At 32.4% G+C, this 18,125-nt stretch overlaps 1 protein-coding gene across 1 annotated transcript in view; it reads left to right on the forward strand.

Moving 5' to 3' along the window:
* The window catches only part of LOC130902027 (opioid-binding protein/cell adhesion molecule-like), a 312,350-nt gene that overhangs the window by 248,991 nt on the left and 45,234 nt on the right, over positions 1–18,125 (forward strand). The window lies entirely within an intron of this gene.

An 18,125-nucleotide genomic window follows, 5' to 3' on the forward strand; every position in this document is an offset into this window, starting at 1 on the left:
GAAGGAACTTATGAAAATATTCGCTTGCTTTTAGACAAAATTAACTACAACAAGTATATGTGGTGACCTGAAGGTGATTGGAATTTTAATGGGACTCCAGGGAAGGTTTACGAAACATTGCTGTTTCCTTAGTCTATGGGATAGTCGAGCAGTAGATCAGCACTATGTAAAAAATTACAAGCAAGAAGTGAGTTTCAACCGAGATCTCAAAATATCACGTTTATACATCTTGTAGATCCCTAAAATGTCCTGCCCCCCTTTCACGTTGAACCATACAAGCACGATGGGATTCGGCTGTTGGTTTTTAAAAACTATAAATATTGTCAATATATACGATCTAAAGAACGTGATTTTTTTTATAAATATTGAATATTTTACCAATAAATATGTTCCTATAAATGTAACATAAAATCCTTACGTGTATGTACAATTATTTTTTCATATTTTCGTATTTGTATAGATCCATTTTATCATAATATGCTATTGATTCTTGTGTTAATACTGATAAAAATTTTTTTTCGTCGACCAGAGTAATTCATGAATTGTGTATGTTTAGAGTTTCAATGATTATATTGGTATCTTAAAGCAATAAGCAACAACGTATTATTCCCTGATTTTTGGCACTACATATAGTTCTTTTGTTGAAAAATCAACTGCATTGGAATAGAATATATGTGCCAGTGATTAGCGCGCTACTTCGCTAGTTGCCAGGAATATTGAATTGATTAGATATTCATTAGACACCGGTACTATTTTGTAGTTTCGATAGTTATACTTCTTCGTCATCATATCTATACCTATTATTCCACAGGAGTTGAATTATGACTTTCGCCCAATTTTTTAGTCCCGTTCAATTATATTATTTACTACCTATTTTGTTCTATTTTCTCTGTCAGATCAATCCACTGTAATTTCGGCCTCTATCAGCTGGTAATGTCATTTCGGAAAAAAATCTTATCACTATCAACAAGATGAGCCACACCACGATATATTCCTCCAATTAAACAGTGGGGCTAACAAGTTTTTGTCTATAGAGGCATATGAAATCGATTGTACAAAACACAACCTAGAGATTACGAATGCGTAGAGAGAGTTCGAGGGGAGTATTGGATCTGGATTACCTTGGGACATTAATTTTAGTACTTACTTATTCTTCTTAATGTTCTTTTCTGACTCATTCCATTTATTTCATAAACTGCCTGTATGAGGACGATCATTGTGACTCTTCTTCACATAAAAAAAAGTCTTTTCAAATATGTGTTCAATAGAATGAATAACAAAGATTTTATTCACAGTTTAATATTGTTGATTTTTCAATTTTCCAGCTCCTATTAATACAAAAATTTTGAAAAGGTTTGGAAAATACTCGTAGTTCATAGTGTAAGCTTGAGTTTATAGTTCTTGCAAAAAAGAAATATTTTACGGAAAGCCATTCCTCATAAACGACGCCTGCGAATGTGTATGTCTAAAATTAAGCCATCAAAGAGAGAGAAAAGCTATAAAAGCAGTCCTTTACATTTCAAATTTAATTTCCGCCAACCACCACAAAGGAATAAACCCCAAAGGTTGAAAATATATATACCGCCAACGAAGAACAACTTAACTCCTGTTGATGATCTACTTTAAGTTCTTCTTCTCTTTGACGTCTAGATCGATGAAGTATTATGAGATTTTTCCACGACCGTGTCTAATTCGAGCAATATAAAAGGTATTGATGTGGTAAATAATACATAAAAACTTAGAGGACGTCCCCTTTTTTAGACGTAATCTATAAAATGTATCAAGTCGTACAATAGAGAATACAAGGTATCGGAATTCAAATATTTATTTCCGGTGTAGTTAATAATTTCACCCACAACCATTAACTTATATATACACTACCGATCAAAAGTTTTTGCCCACCCTATAATTTGCGTGATACACAACAAATACAAATAATACGATCGATTTTAATATTTATATTTCTCCCTTTTGCTTTTATTATTTCGGTACCCAATTTTGTCATTCTCTGTAACAATTTCCAGAAATTATCGTCGTATATTTGATTCCATTCAATTTTCAGAATATTCCATAGATGTGAAGTGGAACTAGGACACTGCCTTCTGACTTCCATGTACAATTTGTCCTACTACAATTCAATCGGATTGAGAACAGGCCACTGTGACGGTCAAATAATTACTTTCAGTACATTTCTCCTCCACTATTCTTCAAAATACACTTTGCACAGCTTCGAAGAATGCTTGAGATCGTTTTTATGCTGGAAGATAAATTTTCTGCCGCCTGCCAGAACGTACTACTTTTTCCTTTATTTTTTATGGCCTTCAAAATTCCTCCAATTTTCACTAGGTTTTTAGTCGCCCTTCCTCCAAAACATTCCTCACTGAACCTCCGCCATGTTTTAGTCAGGATTCTACATGGAACTAATATTCGTTCTTCCTTTGACCTGCGCACAAACACTCTTCTCTAAGATACAAAAATCTCAAATTTTGACTCATTACTCCATAAAACCCAATTTTTATGTTATTTAGCCAACTGTAATCGCTTCTTTCAATCACTGTTGCGCTTGAAAGAATTAATTGATTTTATCAATTCTATCAATTTGAAAATTGAATTTTGAAATCCATGGATTACATGTTTTTACAATAAACTACCCAATTAAAACCGCCGAATCTGAACTAATTATTTTCCAGATGATGAGTACATAAATGATACGATGAATATATAAGTATTCGAAAGCCCATGTAGGATCCCCCAACTTGAACGAAGGGGCTTAGCTTGGGACAACGCTCGGAAACTCGGCCTTGGCAAACCAATAATGGCTCAAGCCTGGTTGAAGTCTGGTTAACTTAGTCTCGGCCAGACTTGGCAGAATTCTAAGTAACCCGACCTTGGCCATCCTATAGTAACCCAAATCGGGCTGAGCTCTAGGTAAAGCGATGTCAGCCATCCTACAGTCAGGCAGGATTGATAGAACTCTAATAACTACATAAATTTCTTCTGCTATTATATTATCCATAATTGATATCTCTCAAGATTAAAAGTTATAATTTTCTATGAATAAAATTCTATCATACAATAAAACATAGAATAATATAAAAAAGTATCATTTCTTTATATATTCAATTATTTAAATATTAATTTTATATATATATTAATAAGTAGAGTGCATTGATAGAAATTTTTCATAAAACTATGATTTTATCAACAATATATTGAAAGTCTATTTTTGCAAGCAACCAGCCTGGCCCACAGCTGCAGACCATTCTTAGGTTTATCTAGGCAACCAAGCCTAGTCCAGGCTTGGATACTAAGCGAAGGACATTGTTGTCATCCCAGACTCCCACCAAGTCTGGGCCTATGCCTCAGTATATATCATTTTGACTTGCTGTAATATGAATTCCATTTTGTTCTTCAGGCGTAATTGACTGTGACCAAATATAAATATCATTTCTCTCTTCAAGCGTATTTTATTGTGACCAAATATAGAATACCATTTTGTTCTTGCAATAATTAATTACATTAAGCATTGAAAAATAAAATTTTTAAAGCTATTCAAATTATTTTGTAGAATAAAAGACTTGATACAAATAAAAGTTGTTCATTCTCACAACTTCATTTTTACCAAATAAAGCGCTTTAGAAATGCAAATGAACATTTTCTCATTAAAAATGATTTCACTGCAAAAGTTTGGAGCAAATCGCATATCTATGTCCATTATAGTCCTCCCATTGTAATAAACTATGCTACAAACGGAAAAGATAAACAAAACAAAGTTAATAAAGCGGCATTATATAATTTCACGGGAAAAGTTTACTACGATTCTAAAACAATGTTTACGCCATTCCTGAAGGGAGCTTTCATAGAACTCTCAATAACATTCCCATCTCCCGAGGGCAGTTTTCAAACCAATTCCATCTTTCATTTCAGTTTGGTATTTACATTTACATGCGAAATCAGCATTCGCGGAGCTAGAGGAGCCAATCTAGCTATTTCTCGAAATCGAATTACAGACGACGTGCATCCATCGTAGATTTCGAAGTTAAATAGAAAAGGAATTAAACCCAAGAGGCGAATCTAATGAAATACCTCATTTTTTGAATGCTTGAAAAATAATATTCCATTAACATATACTAACAGCATTTGGGTATTATCAATAATTTCTTTTATGAGATAAATTAAATCACATATAACAGTAAACAGAAAGCTAAATATCCCATGACAAACTTAAACTTGACTGTGACCACTTGATTGTCTGATGATTGCTACATCTCTCTTCTGATAGTTTATTGATTTGTATTTACTTTCCAATGGTTAAAACTTCCACCTATGATATACTCATATTCCCTTTCCCATTGAAATATTAGAAGCATATATCTTTGTAGGATGTTTCCTGATTAAGTGATATATGTCATCGTTCTAATTATTTTTTGTTCTCTGGAAATGTGAGAAGCCTCAAAGTCGTTTGGCATCATCAGTCTTTTTAATTTTGATATTAGAAGCATTGGTATGCGTCTCTATGATATAATACGGTAATTTAAATCGAGGTTCCATTGCAGCTGCTATAACAGTTCTTATTGTCCTTCCAACAGCCTCTTCATACCTCATACTCTTTCCAAACTCTCTTCAAGTACAACTAATGGCACTTCAGCCTGAAATCATGGTACAAACACTATGAATCTTTTAGAAAAAGATTAATATATTAAAATTAAGAGTCCGTGTGTATGTTCCGATTGAACTCAAAAACGAATCAACTGATATTCATGAAAGTTGGCATATATTTGTAATATGGTCCAACTTAAACGATAGGATAGTTATTATTTAGATTAATAGTCTCTATAATCAATAATTAATAATAAACTGATCATCAACGTTGATTGTTGTTATTAATCGTAGTTTCCATAAGCCTGGAACAGATAGCGCCTAAAGCGAATTTTTTAAAGAACTGTAAAACTTTGTCCTTTGCACCTCATAGATAGCGCCACACTTTAATGTAATATATTTTCTTAGACTATACACTATACATGTCTTATTTTGCCTATACCACTTAACGTCGCTTCTTTCCAATCATTCCTCATTTTGTCTTCGTTGCGTACATTGCTTCGAATATTTTTTTTTGCTCCTAACTTACAGTTATTCACAGAACAGCGAAATTCATTCATTCAATTATTATTTCTATTTTTAGTAAAATACCACCCAAAAAATCCAACCTTATTGCCCGTAGCAATAAGACTCGAGTGCACGTGTTGAAAGAGCTCATGAATTAGTCGAACAGAGAGCAGAAAGAAATGCAGCTCAAAAAATTCGCACAGCTGAAATTCGTGCACGAGAACAGCGTGATAATCGTCGACAAGAAAATGTATTGAGAACCAGGGTGGCACGTCAACAACACATAGATTCATATAGAGAACAAAACCGAGAAAATCATCGAACCAACCGCGCAGTAAGACGTGGAATTTTTGTTCGTCTTGCATTTAATTATGAGCCAGACATCAATTACATGGCTGATTCAAAAGTTACTATCAGTGCGTTGGACAAAATATGCAATTATTGTCAGGCGTTAAAATTTCGCAATGAAACACCCGGCATGTGTTGCGCATCAGGAAAAGTTGTATTGTCACCACTCCATACTCCACCTGAACCTTTGAAATTCCTTCTTTCTGACATTTCAAATGAATCAAAATTATTTTTGCGTTAGACACGAAAATTTAATTCTTGCTTCCAAATGACGTCGTTTGGAGCATCCAAAGTTTGTGATTAGTCATTTGATGGTCGTAATTTTGAGACAACATTCGAAATTCAAGGCCAGGTATATCATCAAAATGTGAAGAACGTGTAACAACTCGATGCCAGTATAATTTCATTAAACAAGCAAAAGAGAGAGCAATCGTATTGTCATTAGAATTATTTCAAATCAAATCACTCCACGGCAACGCGTGTCTGATAGTGATATTATAAACTACTCTTTCGAGGTTGAAATTATATGTGAATATATGTGATGAAAACTCTGTTTACACTCTCCTCGACGTTTTAAACAAGTTTGAAACACAATATTGACCATTGAGTGAGAAATGACGAATATTTAAATTAAGTTACCATGTAGGATTGTTGATAGAAAACAGAAGATAGAGATTTTCTGCTTTTAAGTTTAAGGAAGGTAGATTGAAGCATTGAAGCGTTCATGAACATTTGTTTCGTATATGAAAAAGTCTAGTAAACTTGTGCTGTGTTAAAGTAGATCTGACGCGTTAATCGTTGGCGTTGCGTCGTAACGTAGAAGCCAAAAATTCCAAAATTTTAAACTCACCCTGATAAATTACATTTCATTGTATATTTCAAATTGATATTAGTTTTATTTAGTTTCACAACATATTTTCCAATGTTTTTACTAGATAAAGAGTATTGTAAATACAACTATTGGTTGCATGAAAAATATCTTCCATAGAAATAACAGTATTAGACCAAATACATTCCGCAATCTCACTTTTGTCAGGTGAAGACTGTTTAGCATACTGAAATTTTTTACGACGAAACACCAAATTACCACGCAGATCCATCATTTTTCAGGATCCCTTTTTTGACGTCTCAATAATTGGGTAATTATTTTTCTATTGGATTTTTCTGACAGGAAGTAATAGGGACACGTGAATATTAAAACGAAAGGCAAGATTGATAGCGTATATCACATTTTTGAATGAAGTTTGAATAAAGTTACTTCATTATTTGGAATGAATCAGCATTTATGCAGTAGGTAATTGATTCATAAGACCAATTAAAACTGTGAAAAGAGTAACTCATAACAAGATCTTCATGTATAATCAATAAGATCTAGTAGTGCATTAATATATTATTTGTATATCAAAGGATTGGGGCTTTTTCCATCGCTTCTATTTTTTCTATATAAAAAGCAAGCGCAAGAGGGTGAACCCTATTGTGCTCGAGTAGTTCGACTGGTGCCATCCGTTGCAATGTGCCTGTAGATATTGATCTCAAACTTCTATAGATTGTAGTGTTCGGAAAAGACTTGCCTTGATAGTTGATTCCACAGACTTGCACTTATCCAAAAAAAGGAATCCCGATAAATTGACGCTCTGGGCGTCTCCAGGTGAACTCGGTATTCATGAGCCATGCCCACCTGTCGACTAAGTCTTGCAAATACTGCTCTAGGTAGTAATATGTTGGATGGCCTGGAGGAGCATTTGCTGTGGTAGTTTCTAGTTAACTTTGAGTAGCTTATAAATCAAATTGCTCTCTTCTGTATTGAGTCGAGCATCCTCAGGGCATGCTTGGGAGACTAGCTTGGGAGCAGTACTCCTAATATGGACGATTCTAAGCCTAGAACTAGTTGTGGTGTGTATAGCTCGTTGGCCTTGAAACGGGCTCCAATTTTTTGTGAAACTGCCTTGGCTATTTTGGCCACGTAACTGTGCCAGGACACATTACTCCCAGACCCAACACACAATAGGCGTATTTCCGTTGCTGGTGATTTTCTTTGTGTCTAGACAAGACCAAATTCTCAGCTGCAGTGCCAGCTTTATTTGTAGAAAAAGCAGCATAAGTCTTATTAGGGCAGTTGATTTGAACAACAACACCAATTGCTATCTTTGGTGAAGCTATAGATCTCGTATGCATTTTTGTCGAATGGATCGTTAATGTGCAGGAAAAAGAACAATGACAAGATGCATACCTGCGGAACACCAGTATTGACCTCAAACCTTTCTGAGGTAGAACCATCGATAACAACCTGGATGTAACGTTTTTGAGAAAGCTACTGAACCAGTGAGGATGATATATTTGGAAGGTTGACATGCCAAACTCTGTCAAAAGTCTTCAATATGTTCAGTATGACTTCTCGGGATACTTTCAAAATGGAAAATTTTCTCCTCTATTATAGTGAAAAATGATTTGCCGGAATTTTCATGACAACACAACCAAAATAATGCACAATTAATATAGCTGTCAACTTTTTAAACGGAAATAGTCTTATTTTATTTTTCTCACTAAAACCGTTCAGATTTGCTAAATATTAACTCTAGTTATGTATAATGCAAGTGCATATTTTTCAACTATAAACACCTAGGGGGCTAGAAATGCAGAAAAGCTGCTGAATCTTATATTTGTCACTTTAAGACTAATAGAAAATATCAAAAACTTATAGTAGATTATATTTAATCTCCAGCACCACTAGAAGCTCAGCAAGTTTCTCTATCAATTTCGATATTTTCAAAGAGAAATGACCCACCAGTAGTACTTCTTCTTAAAAACAAATTTTGCAAAGGTGATAGCCTCAACTTTTTTGAAATAAAAATCGAAAACATTACGAAAAGCGATATGATTTCTTCTTTATATAGTGTGATGTACAAAATATTTGTAAATTCTGCCTATTTTTGTTCGAAAAATCCAAAACACCCAATTACACAACAAGAATAGGTGATATCCAAAAGATGTCAAGGTAAAAATATATTTAATTTAATGAGTTGTGACTCCAGCAAAGCCAGAGAGGAGACTGGCTTTTATTACTGAAATATCAATATTAATAACGGTATGACTGATAGACATAATTGCCATTAATGATCGGCTGAAAATTTTAGGTGGTCGCGAGAAAAGTATTTCCAAACGATTCGAGTTGCTTCTTCCCTATTCTCTACTAAAAGAAAGCGACAGATCGATTGAGAGAAATGGCACACTACTCTAGCTACACCGTTACCAAATTTAACCCTGTCAGATTTTTGGCTTAGAGATGTTTTTAAAATTATTTATATGATCTAAAATCAGAAACAGTGCAACTGAGCGATTTGTTACATCAGAAAGTATTCTAGCAGCATGTAAAATAAATTTACTTAGAAGATATACGAGTAGGTGTTATTGTATGCTAATTCTTTTTGTTATTTAGTTATATTTGTTTTTGTAATGAAAAACATGAAAATTCATTGGTTGTTATCAAAAAAAAAATTTAATTATTGCACAGTTTCGAAATTTTTGGACACGTGCAGCCCTCCACTAAAAAAATTATATTTTTAAGTTTAAGTGAGTCAGGTCTAATATATTTGAGATTTGGACAAATATCACTTACAGCTTTCAAAATCTGTGAAAAATTTATATAGGGTATTCAGGAAATGGTGCCGAGTTTCGTTATCTAAAAACTTCGAAAACTTAATTTTTTCAAATAACAACCCCTATTTTTCTCTTTACCATTGGATTCTACGCTTCAAATTAAGGGGTTTCGATAGTAAATTCATATATCTCAAATTAATGGTTTTTATAGAAACTTGAGAAAACCGAAATCTTTTTGGTTTTTAATAAATTGTCGGTTGTCTGGAGCGACAAAAAAAGCTAACATATCAACAAACAAACAATGAAAACAGCTTGACGTTTAAGCGTTGCATAATTACCCAATCACATTCCTCTTATATTACCAGTAAATTGAAATAATCTTCATTAATAAATCCTAAACGGGACATGATGAAAAATTTTGCAACGCTTAAACGTATAGCGAAATTCGGCACCATTTTCTGAACACCCTATATAAATTTTTATCAAGGTTCTCACAGATTTTGAAAGCTGTAAGTGTTATTTGTCCAAATCCCAGAAATATTAGACCTGACTCACTGTTACTTAGAAATATAATTTTTTTGGTGGAGGGCTGCACGTGTCCAAAAATTTCGAAAATGTGCAATAATTAAAAAATGGTGGACTTTAAGCATACGATGCCTTATATTAAGTTATATTGAAAATTTTGCACAGATTTCAAAAATTTTATAATAAATATAGCATTCAGTTTAAAATAACGAAGTTTGGGTCCACTTCCGGTATAACCGAAAGTTTCAAAAAACTGCATTTCGGAAAATCCATGCAAGCAGATGTCGCAGCATGTTTTCCATACATATATCGATTCAGTTCGTCGTGAAGGACCCTGTACTTTTTTACTATGTAAAACTATCAAATTCCAATATAGTAGTTTAAATAAGAGGGTAACTACTTATGTTTTCAGATATTCAAATGTAGCAAATATTTATAATTGGATATAATTTTTCAAAATAATCTCCATTCCGACTGAGGGACCTCCAGAACATATGATTTATTTATATGTAGAAAAACGTTGAACTCGCAATTTATTTTTGATCTGCAAGAATAAAAAGAAATCATTGGTTACCAAACAAGAACTGTACGGCGAATGACCTATCAAATCGATGTTTTGACTGTTCAAAAATGTTTTTGTTTGACCTGATGTGCGAGAGCTCGCATTATCGTGGTAGAGAATGTCATCTTCTGTAAATGGTTTTCTTAACTCTTTCGAGCACTTCTGCCAAACAAATGCTGTGTACTATTAATCCGAAAAAACAGGTGATCATTTACTTCGAAGCACTTCGTTCATTGGTAGGCAAATTTAGTATCAATAGGTAAGTAGGTTTAGTCTTCCTTCAGTCTTTGAAGGTAAGAACTTGGTTATCGAAACGCGCCTCAGAGAGTGTAATTGGAAGTATTGGTGTAGTGGTAAGGTAACTAAAGTGTTCAGTACAATTAAAATTAATTCAAACATTTATAGTTAATACGGAGTGAAGCTATCACCTACACAGCCAAACAAAGTAGCTTAAGATGATAATCAGAGTTCCGGTTATCTTGAAATTAAATGAAAGTTGCAGAAGCTGGTTAACGTTATTAGATCATCAATTGAACCAACTTCATCCAAATGATTTCACTATACGATATGATTTCGAGCCACATATGGACCGAGTAATGCATAACGTGCAATTTTGAAATATTATCATCACTGTCTAGTGCCTTACAGTGTCTTCTAGCTATAAAAAATATGCTTAACCAAATATGACAAACCGCCAATTGTAGTCCTGATTAATTTCTCAATCACGTTATTAGTTGTTTTTGTTTTGCGAATATTACACAGAAAAAAGTACTTTTATAACCTATATACTTTTAAAATTAAATTAAAATTCCATTTCTTACCTTGTACTAATTCTAAATTTCATATTTACATCAATCATGTTCTTTTCTTATATTCATCTAGAGTAATTGTTAACTCAACTCAGAATTTATAAACCGTAATTATTTTGAAGGATATGTAATGTCCTCGCATCATGACCAACTCTTTCTGCCCTATTCCAAGTCCCCTCAATTCCGAAATATATATTGCCAACGGTTGAATACTATAAAACCCAGCTCGGGATATCGCATTTCATTTTCCAAACCTCAAATTCAAATTGGTCACATGGGATATAATGTATTGCGAGGTCTTATACTCAGAGGCGGACATGTGGTAGTCGTTTTATCTGTATCGAAATTTAGTGTATCGAAAAATGTCTGGTTTACATAATATTGAATATTTGCACGGCACAAAAAACTCGTTAATCGTTCTACCAAAAAAAATTTGGCGTTTATATGAAATAAAATGAAATCTCAAGATATAATTTTCGGTGTTACAAAATTATTTTAATACAAAATTACAATTAATCTCACAAGCGAACTAATTAATATTCAACTCAAAGTTGTTTATAATAATCTTATTTTATAGTAAAATAAATGCTGATACATGTTTATGGAATATAATCTTTTTACGTCTTATATTTAAGAATGTTCTAGATTTTTCTTCCTATAACAACCAGAGGTAGATTTTCTATAATTTGGCGCAATGACTATTAACTAGTTTCAAATTTTTTTCCTCCTTTGATTTACAGCTGATTATTACCACTGCATACAATTTTTTATAATGTGTACTCTTCTAAAAGTTAGCAAATTCTAATTTTTTCATAACTAACAAGTATCAAGACAGAGTATAGATTCATATAGAGGGTGTTTAAAAAAAAGGTGATCCCGTTTCTAGGGTAGATAGAAAGCTGAAAAATATTTGAGGTTTGCTCAGTAAAAAATTTCGTAACGCATTTTTTATTATTTTGCCATAACATTGTATTGAAATTTTATATATTGAGAATTTTCTTGTTTTGTATATCTAATGAATATGAAAACACAAAAAAACACGGTGTTAGATATAATTTCTGGTATGTCTGAAATTTCTAAGGTCACATGCTTTTTTTAGAAAATTATTTAAAATGTTATAAATTTGATACTCTTAAAGATATGAAAATGGTTTTTGTTCGGTTACTTTTAGCAAGGTCAGATATATTTCAATCTATGTTGAGAAATTTTTCATTTTATACAGGGTGTGTATAAAAAGTGTTCAAAGTTTAACTTCATAAATATCAGATTTTTTAATTATTTCAAATAGAATCCGCATGCATTTCAATGCATTCAGGGGTAAAAGATAAGGAAAAATTATGTATACTTTCCTATACCTAAATCTTACCGTTATCCAGATATTAAATGTTTGTTGTAAATTTTTAGAGATACAGGTGTGGACTAAATTTCATTTTCACCCGTTGATACAAGCACTAAGAAATAAAAAAGTATTTTTCTTTATCTTGTCAAGGTTTGTAAAGTAATCAAATCAAATTGTATTTATTTTATCTTACTCCAACTTTTGGTCGTTTCCGAGATATTTGAGGTTTTAAATTATTATTGAATTTTTTAACAAGTTTTAATTTTTTACGTATACTTTTATTAAGCCTTATAATAAATTACACTTATTTAACTGTCATTAGTCAATTGTTGATACTTTCGAAAATCGTTAAAATGGCTCGTTCTCAATTTAATAACGAAGATTTTGTAAATTTGCTTCTAATACATGGTGAATTTGACAAAGTTGTTACAAGAACATGTACTTTATTTGCTGCAAGATATCCAGATAGACCACGACAAACTCGCATACTGTTAAAAGAATCCTCAACAATTTGAAGCTATACGGTTCATTTGAAGCAAAAGTTAATCGAATTAAACAATTATTGACTATAATAATGCCGGAATTAATGTTGTTGCTTATTTTATTGCTTATCCAGAAGCATCAATACTTGTTGCCGTAAGAGATCTTGGAGTAAACACAATTTGATTTAATTTTGTTTACAGACCTTGACAAGATAAAGAAAAATACTTTTCCATTTCTTAGCGCTTGTATCAACGTGTGAAAATAAAATTTAGACCACACCTGCATCTCTAAAAATTTACTGAAAAAATTTAATATCTGAATAATGGTAAGGTTTAGGAAAGTATACATGAATTTGCATTAAAATGGATTAAAATAGAAAAAACCGGGTGGTTCTGTTTAAAAAAATAAAGAAATTTGATATTTATGAAATTAAACTTTGAACACTTTGATACACACCTTGTATAAAATAAAAAAAATTTCAACATGGATTCAAATACATCTTACCTTGTTAAAAGCAATCGAACAGAAACCATTTTCATATCTTCAAGGGCATCCTCGTAAAAAATAATTTATAAGGGTCTGCAAGTTTCAAAGTTCTTACAAAAAAAATAACTCAAAAAATATGCATTTTTTGAGAAAAGTTTTTACAAAAAATATACTTAAACTTTACGTGAATTTCAAAAATCTATTAATATACAGGGTGTTTCATTTACCTGACCGGAAATCAGCCATCTTTGAAAATACTTTAGTTGAAAAGATCGTATCCGAAAACCCAAATGTATGATTTTACTATGAGTATTTCACCATATACAGATAGTTTTAACTCGTAGTGGGACACCCCGTATAGTACGGCAGTATGGAAAAATTTTAAAACTCAAATAAGCGGTGTATTTTCAAATTCAATTTCACACCCTGTAAATTAATAAAGAAGAGCAATTGACACTTTTTAAAAGCCACAAGGGGCTCTACATAAAACATGGTAGAATTATGTGGAATTCCTCATGACTCACCCTGTACAGGCCACTACATATATTTCTTACCACCTTTATTTCATAGAAAGTACCGCTGATTTTTCATCTATGTGGTGGAGATCAATTTGTAAACTGCAGACTCATCATAATGAGAACTATCTGAGATTACGATCGGAATACGAACAAAGGAGGCAAATTAGAGAGTTCATTAAAGAAAAAGTGCATGAATCTCCCTTAAAAATTGCATCCCTTTTATTCTCTTTATATCATCACTTCACATAGTTTTAATTAACTTGAATTTCCAGCTTGTCAGATTTTTAATTATCTTTTGTTTGGAGTCATTTGTTTCCGAGGTGGTTTGCATATATCAGATTGGCATAGAACATGAAACATAATGGAATTGTCACACTACAATAGATATACGGTACAATACGACAGAAAACTTGATAATAATTCAATAATTGAACACACTGTTTACACTACTACTACACTTCAATCACTAAAGTTAAAGTAAAACTTACCTGTTTTTTACTAAATTTTACCATCAATAAACCTTCTCCCGGGAAAAAATAATTCCAGTGGCAAACCTCCTTGTAGGAATCTTCTCGTTGAATACTTAACTACTCTATAGTTTAGTAGTGTTGTGAGTGTTGATGTAGTGTTAGTATGTAAACAGAAAACTTTCGCTACAAACAGTAACAATAACATTAAAATGTTTTGCACGCCTGGCTTCATAAATACTTAGTTATATTTCTTCCAATATCAATTGCAGATTATAAAAACCCTTGTCAACATTTTTTTTGATCTATCATAGGCGTAGATACCTCATTTTATGAATTGATCATTTTTATAAATACTTAGAACTTAGAAAAAATCATTATTATACCTCGTTAACTTGCTACAACTGAATATTAAATCATGAAACGTGAATAGACGAATAAAATGTACCTGCTTATGAGGGTGTTTGGCTTAAACAGGTTACTAGACGTGAACTGAGCACTTTTTGTAGCCCATTCGTTTTTTTTCTGGAAAACGAAATTTCAAAGCAAAACCCATAAACGAAAATAACAAATAAAACAGAAGGAAATAAATATTTCAATTCCAAAATATCTTTATAAATAATAATGGTAGTCAGAATCTTCTGAACTAGAGTGATCATTTGATTGAATTATGAAGGGCTGTAAAGAGGGTGATACCACTTACCTACCACATATCTTCTCCTTTGATAACATCCTTGCCATCCGTTTATTTAGTTATTTGTGCCACTTGCGGACAAAACTTGACGCAATGTTTGTAAGCTTCAAATGTAAACTATGTAGAATTTATTTACTCTAGTTAATTCAGCAATTCTTATTATGATTGTATTATCAGATTGCTAAACATTTTCCTTTTTTAAACTTATATATCTTCGAATATATTCAAAATAAATGGTTGTGTTGGTATATCTAAATCTTTATTATTAAATTCATACCTGTCTTTATTATCTCTAACACTATGGAATTTTATTGTCTTCATTCGCCCATGGTGTAAAGAACGCCGTATTTCTATTTATTTAAAGAAATTTTTGAATTAAATTAATCTCACCTAGCCACGCCAATGCTTATCGCAAACTTTCTTGCAGGAATATTTCGAAGAAATTGTGTACATACGACTTCGGTCAATAGAAATGCATTTATGTTTACGATTCGTTGTGTTAATTGGTAAACAGTGGAGATGATGAGTCCACGTGGACTGATGGTTTGTTAAATGTTTACTGAATTTTTTACAGAGAGTAAACATTATTTTTTATTTCTTAATTTGGTATGGATGGAGTGCGTATTTATGAAATATTGATTTCTCCTCGCATAATTATCTTCTGCAATTTATATTGAAAGAACTATATGTTGGTATGAATAATGACAAAAAATATTTGGAGCAATTGAAAGAAAGACCATTTTCTTATAGTTTCTCTCATTACAACAACCATGCATCAAAATCTATTTCGAAATGAAAATAGATCTTCTCTATATTCGTTGATTTAAAAAATGCAATTCGTTTTTTTTTACCACATCTGGTTAACTTACAAATTGATAATTTCTATCGAGAGGATTCATTTCCTGCTACTTAATAATCAGATACACCCGACGCTAAATCTGAGAGTAAGGCCAATTCATCAGAGGATGAATTTACTCCAGGAAGTTGCAATGGACCACCGTTGTTTACCCAAGCAGAATCGAAAGATTTTGTTAGAGATATAACCTAATGAAATAGAAATCTCGTAGCCCCATTCTTTTCATGGTGTTGTTTTTTATTGATTCCTCTCAAAGAAGTTCAAGAATTCTTCTATTTTATGACAATAAAGACGTCTTCAATTTAAGTTCCTACATTTTAATATGGATACCTATTGAGCAAATATGCGAAGCAGCAATAGCTTGTGTGTGGCTATTTCAAAATGATATGTCTTGTTCTAGGTCAACAACTAGATTATACGATGCAAATCCCGTGCTTTTTTCGTGAATGGGACAGTAGAGTTCGTGGCAAACTATAATTGTAGCCCAAACATCAAAATTTTGTACCAGGTATGAAAAACAGCCTTCATGAACCGTTAATTGATCCTTTTACTACCACCGCTGCACATAAAGATTAATGAATCAATTTGTGACTGCTTGATCAAAAGAATGCGCCTCCTTCAAATATCTTTCGAAAAAAATTTCACGCATTATTTCTCAGATAAAAGCAAGGCCTTAATTTTTGTGGATCCACTAAACCAAATTTTGATCGAAAGCGGGATTAGTCTGCTGGCTTTTAGTATCCGTTCTATTTTCGTAAGTCCTCCTCCAATCAGTAATTTTTCAAGAAGTTGTTGCATAATGAGTAATAGACTAATTGGTCTGTAAGATGTAGTCTCTTCAACCCCTCAATTGATAGTCTTTTCAGGATTTTGGCATTGATTGAGTCATATCCGGAAGATTTTTTGAGACTCAACTGCTGTTTTGATTTTGATTTTGGGCTTGAAGATTTGTTCTGAGTCATTGGTAAAGACATTGGCTTTCTCTTGATTATGTTTTGTCCATTTACCTTTAGGAGTGCGAATGGGAGGTTTTATTAGTTGTGGTCTATTTAGTTTTTTCGTTGTTTTCCTCAAGTCATAACCAGTTGCTTCTGTTGCGGTTAAGTTTCAAAGGTAGTTCTTTTTAGATTTCATCTTTTTTATTATTATTGAATAGGGTTTTCGTTCTAAAGTTGCTTGAATCACTTTTATCTTGTCAACGGGAGCATGTGTTCCTCAACAAATTTTCCGTTTGTCTATAATTTTTTGTTCCATTATCCTCGAAAAAGATTTGGGTGGGATAATTTTATTTTCAATTAGGGTTGAGTTATAAGCTACTATCTGGATTTATTTTATGAGATGTTCTACTGTAATTTATGAATTGATTTATTGTAAAGATAACGGATAAAATAGAAATTTTCTACTCAAAATTAGAATCTACTTAACATACTCGTATATATGCCTTAAATTCGGTCTTTCCAATACGATACTCCAAAGTACTTATTATAGTCTTGGAATTAACTATTTCCCGCATCTTCTATACCTGCTTAATTACCATTAAAACTAGATCATTGCTTTAAGGTTCTTAATTAATCCATAGTTTAGAGATTCTATAAACTTCTAACTGTGATTTAGGATAGTATTGAGAATTCATAAATTGTGCCATTATTCTATGTAAATTTCCGTCATTATGTGAATCTTGCCAATTTTCTTTACTATATAAATGACAAATATGGATATGGGGACAGAAAATCCGTACAAACTGCATGTTTTAAATTGGGTATTTGCACTTTACTCTATGAAACATTGCTCACTACATAATAATTACACAAATTTCATATTACTGAATTGCCATTGCCAAAGTTTCCATCAGGAAGGTATCATAAGCCAGATGAATGGGGATCAAAGATCTAATGTGATTTCCCACAATTTGACAGATTCTCCTTTAGTACCTAATTTTGCTGAGCTAAATGTTTTTTTATTTGTAGTGTAGTTGCTTCTTAGCCTCCAGAATATACGTTCAGATCTAGATCTTGCATTGTGAATAATACGCAAAGCAGTCGTCTCCCTTTGGACTCCGCCAGAGTTTTCCGATAGAGGGATACTATAAGCCAGATGAATGTGGATCAAAGCAAAATAAATCGCACATAACATAATTACTGCCAATAGAAGAACGCAATTGTCTCATTGCAAAAAGCTGTGATGACATTTTTGAGCATAGTAAGTCTATATGCTCTCCCCAATTGATACCAGGATCTAATGTCATTCCCAACAATTTCACAGATTCTCCTTTGGTACCTTGTTTTGCAAAGAAGAGCAAAATTTTCTTTAGGATGCTTCTTCTTTATGAACTGCA

The sequence above is a fragment of the Diorhabda carinulata genome, chromosome X (genome assembly GCF_026250575.1).
Source record: "Diorhabda carinulata isolate Delta chromosome X, icDioCari1.1, whole genome shotgun sequence".
Taxonomy (NCBI): Eukaryota; Metazoa; Arthropoda; class Insecta; order Coleoptera; family Chrysomelidae; genus Diorhabda; species Diorhabda carinulata.